This window comes from Cervus canadensis, chromosome 4, assembly GCF_019320065.1.
Source record: "Cervus canadensis isolate Bull #8, Minnesota chromosome 4, ASM1932006v1, whole genome shotgun sequence".
Lineage (NCBI taxonomy): Eukaryota > Metazoa > Chordata > Mammalia > Artiodactyla > Cervidae > Cervus > Cervus canadensis.
Genome location: NC_057389.1, coordinates 50,570,723 through 50,575,895, shown reverse-complemented (window position 1 = coordinate 50,575,895; position 5,173 = coordinate 50,570,723). Strand labels below are relative to the sequence as shown.

The 5,173-nt window shown below is 37.9% G+C and overlaps 1 pseudogene; it reads left to right on the top strand.

Moving 5' to 3' along the window:
• The first annotated feature begins 3,772 nt into the window (after positions 1-3,772).
• LOC122439201 lies at positions 3,773-4,945 on the top strand (annotated as a pseudogene).
• Positions 4,946-5,173: the final 228 nt, after the last annotated feature.

The window sequence follows — 5,173 nt, the reverse complement described above, 5'->3', positions numbered from 1 at the left end:
GTGGTGTTGGAGAAGACTCTTGAGAGTCCCTTGGACTGCAAGGAGATCCAACCAGTCAATTGTAATGGAAATCAGTCCTGAATATTCATTGGAAGAACTGATGCTGAAGCTGAAGCTCCAATACTTTGGCCACCTGATGCGAAGAACTGACTCACTGGAAAAGACCCTGATGCTGGGAAAGAATGAAGGCAGGAGGAGAAGGGGACAACAGAGGATGAGATGGCTGGATGGCACCCCAACTTGCTGGACATGAGTTTGAGCAAGCGCTGGGAGTTGGTGATGGACAGGGAAGCCTGGTGTGCTGCAATTCATGGGGTTGCAAAGAGTTGGACATGGCTGAGCGACTGAACTAAACTGTATAGCAATATTTATCATGTTTCAGAGCATATATAAATAAGTAAATAAGATCATACTATCTACCTAACTTGTTTGTTTCCACATGATATTTTTTTAATTTTTTTGCATTTAGTGTCATAATATTTATTTAATAGAAATCTATAGTATTAAATTACATTAATATAATTTATTCTGTATGTAGTCTAAATGACATGGTCAATTCTTTTTTTAAATGTTTTAGTTGGAGGATAATTGCTTTACAATATTGTGTTTGTTTCTGCCATATATCAGCATGAATCAGTGATAGGTATACACACATCCCCTCCCTCTTGAGCCTTCTTCACACCTCCCACCCCTCCATATGACATTTTAAAAGAATTATCTATGCTATTATCAGCTTAAATTTATTGTTTTCATGTGCTGATGGTATTCCATGCTATGACTATGTAAAAATTCATTTATGCAGTCCTATGATAAACATTTAACTGGTTTTTAATTTTTCACTATTATAATACAACTTCAAACATTCTTGTAAATATCTTTTTTTACACATTTGTTTTTCTAGGATACATATATATACACACACACATATATATAAAAATGCTGGGGTGAATATTCTATATACCTAGAGTTATAGATATTGCCAAATTGTTCTCCACAGCAATTGTACCAAATTACATTCTTCTGAACTACATGTTAGATTTCTCTTTGCTCCATAGCTTCACCAACACTTGGCACAGTCACACTTTCAAATTTTCAACAATTTGATGTATTTGAAATGATATGTTGTTTTAATTTCCATTCCCCTCAGGATTATTGACTATTTGAGCTTCTTTAAAACTTATTTTAAAAATTAAATGTTCCTCACATGATATACAGTAAGCATTTCTGGTGAGCTATACTTGACATATAACATTGTGTAATGGTTTGATGCATTTATCTGTTACAGTATGATTGCCACCATCGTATTAGTTAACACCTCTATCATGGTACATAATTATAATTTCATTTTTTGTGATGAGAACAGTTAAGATCTAATCTCTTAGCAACTCTGAAATTTATAATACAGGATGGTTGACTACAACCACTATGTTGTGCCTTAGATCTCTAGGACTTATTTACCTACTGGTGGCAAGTTAGTGTCCTTGAACAACATCTCTTCAATTGAACATTTTTTAATTGATGAGAATAATCCTTTTACATCTATTGTGATTTTAATATACTTGAATTTATTTTTATAATCTGTCCTGTTTTCCAATTACCATCCCTTTCTTTGTCATTCTTTTATATTTTCCCCATTAGATAACATTTTATTATCCTTCTTTTAGCTTCCTGCTAATTTAAAAGCTATAAAATGTACAACTGACTCTTAAACAACATGTGTTTGTACTACAAGGGTCCACTTAGATGTGGATTAAAAAATATATATACACTCTTTAAATATGGAGGGCCAATTATAAGTCTACATGAGGGTTTTCGATTGCATGGGGTTGGGGATGGGTGTACCAATGCCTCTAACCCCAGCATTGTTCAAGGGTCAGCTCTATGTCCATCCTGAGGGCAACCATCACTAAAAATTTTTTAAACATTCATAACTATGCATTTTATTATAAAATCTAAGAATTTTTTTGTTTGTTTGTTTTTGGCTGCACAAAGTGGCAGATGAGATCTTAGTTCCCTGACCAGGGAGCAACCCGTGCCCCCTGCAATGGAAGCACAGAGTCTACCACTGGATTGCCAGGGAATTCCCATATAAAATCTAAATGAATTTTATGTTTCTCTCCTCCTCCAAACATACACATCTTAGCAAGCTTTACCTACCCACTGACATCATCCATCATGTTATTGTTCGAAGATTTAGTTTTACCTTTTCAATTAAAAAAATTATTAATTTTTTTGAAGTTTTACAATTAAATCTTATTAATTTCTTTCTTTCTTGTGTTAACAATTGTTCCTTATATCCCAAATATTCCCTCCTGCTATTCTTGTCAGTGTGTGTCCTATAATATCAAAAGGTAAATAGAAGTCTGGGCATGGTGAAATATTTTATTTATCTAAAAATATCCTTGTTTTGCCCTTGCTCTTGGGTAATTGAAATGGTTTTAAAACTCTAGTTTTATTTTTCCTTAGTACTTTTAAAATATTGGACTTCCCTGATAGCTCAGTTGATAAAGAATCCGCCTGCAATGCAGGAGACCCCTGTTCAATTACTGGGTCGGGAAGATCCTCTGGAGAAGAGATAGGCTATCCACTCCAGTATTCTTGGGCTTCCCTTGTGGCTCAGTTGGTAAAGAATCTATCTGCAATGCAGGAGACCTAGGTTTGATCCCTGGGTTGGGAAGATTGCCTGGAGAAGGGAAAGGCTACCCACTCCAGTATTCTGGCTTGGAGAATTCTGTGGACTGAATAGTCCATGGAGTCACAAAGACATATCTTCTGGCTCTATTGTTGCTAATGAGAAATATGCTATCAGTCAAGCTGAGATTCCTTGGTAATCACTGTTTTTCTTGCTGATAGTTTTTAAAATTATTCCCTTTAACCTCAGTTCTCTGTAGTTTCACCCTCTGGGTTGTAGCAATTTAATAGGCTGTGTCTTCTAACCAAGGACTCCATTGTTTATTTGTTGTGTTTTTGCTGCACTACGTACCTTGTGGGATCTTAGGTCCCTGACCAGGGAATTGAACCTGGGTCCATGGCAGTGAAAGTGTCGAATCCTAACCACTGGACTGCCAGGGAACTCTTAAAGTGTTTTTCCCCTTTTTTTTCTTTGTTTTGGCTGCACTGGGGGAGTTGCAGGATCTCAGTTCCCTGAGCAGGAACTGAACTTGGGCCATGGCAGTGAAAGCCTGGGATCCTAACCACGAGGCCATAGGGAATTCCCTTCGTGTCTTTTTCAATTTTGATCAATTCTCAACTACTACCCTGTTAACTCCTCCTTATTTGAAATTCCTCCAGTTTTTTCTCCCCCCCACCCCCCGGGGCTTCTGATAGACATATGTTGGAGTTACTTAATCAAATCTCTCTATTTAATAACAGCTCTCTCATTATTTTTACCCCTTTCTCTGGGCAGTGTACCATGTAAATCCCTCAATACCAGTGTTTGATTTCAGAAATTATTTCTCTGACTTTATCTCGGCTAAGGTTTGCCCACTTATTGATATTTAAAAAATTAATTTCCCTAATTTTCATTTATGATATTTCAAACAAGTTCTTATAAAATATCTACTTGTCTTCTTATTCTTCCTTCTTGCTCCACTAATTCTTCAAGTTTTCTTTCATTTGTAACTTAGAGTACCTTAAGCATATTTAAAGTGTTTATTCCAAAGACAAGGGCCCAGTGAGAGATGGAGGAGCTGTGGCTGCCCCAGCCGCGCATAGCAACGCGCTCCTCCCCACTCCCCCACACTGGCATCGGCCTGCTCATTGGCAGGTGAAAATGGTGAAAAAGACCACTTACTATGACGTCTTGGGGGTCAAACCCAATGCCACCCAAGAAGAATTGAAACAGGCTTACAGGAAACTGGCCTTGAAGTACCACCCTGATAAGACTCCAAATGAAGGTGAGAAATTTAAACGGATTTCTCAAGCTTATGAAGTGCTCTCTGATGCAAAGAAAAGAGAATCATGAGACAAAGGAGGAGAACAGGCAATTAAAGAAGGTGGAGCAGGTGGTGGTTTTGGCTTCCCCATGGACATCTTTGATATGTTATTCAGAGGAGGAGGCAGGATACAGAGAGAGAGAGGTTAAAAACGTTGTGCATCAACTTATAGTAACCTTAGGAGAATTTATACAATGGTGCAACAAGAAAACTAGCTCTGCAAAAGAATGTGATCTGTGACAAATGTGAAGGCCGAAGTGGTAAGAAAGGAGTGGCAGAATACTGTCCCAGTCCACTGGAATGCAAATAAGAATTCATCAAATAAGACCTAGAATGGTTCAGCAAATTCAGTCTGTCTGCATGGAGTGCCAGGGCCATGGGGAGCGGATCAGTCCTAAAGATAGATGTAAAAGCTGCAATGGAAGGAAGATAGTTTGAGAAAAGAAAATTCTAGAAGTTCATATAGACAAAGGCGTGAAAGATGGCCAGAAGGTAACATTCCATGGTGAAGGAGACCGAGAACCAGGACTGGAGCCAGGAGATATTATCATTGTTTTAGATCAGAAGGATCATGCTGTTTTCACTTGATGAGGAGAAGAACTTTTCATGTGTATGGCCATACAGTTGACTGAGGCATTGTGTGGCTTCCAGAAGCCAATGTCTACTCTTGACAACTGAATCATAGTCATCACTTCTCATCCAGGTGAGATTGTTAAGCATGTAGATATCAAGTGTGTGCTAAATGAAGGCACGCCAATTTATCATGGGCCATATGAAAAGGGTTGCCTAATCATTGAATTTAAGGTAAACTTTCCTGAGCTCCTGATAAACTCTCCTTCCTGGAAAAACTTCTGCCTGAGAGGAAGGAGGTAGAAGAGACTGATGAAATGGACCAGGTAGAATTAGTGGACTTTGATCCAAATCAGGAACGATGGCACCATTACAGTGGAGAAGCATATGAGGATGATGAATATCATCCTAGGGGTGGTGTTCAGTGTCAGACCTCTTAGTAGGGCCCGTGAATAACACTCACTGCTGGTGTTTTATTTGCAGTAGTGATTAAGTGAGGGACTATAATCATAATATGCTCACTACTTGTTTTTGTTTTCACATTCAACTATACTAGTGTTTTAAAAGTTAAATGAAGAATAAACTTGAATATAAAAGCTCTGACTTTGCCCTGTATGTATGATGACTTCAGGGTGCAAGATAAGTTTAATACTTGTAAAAACTACTTT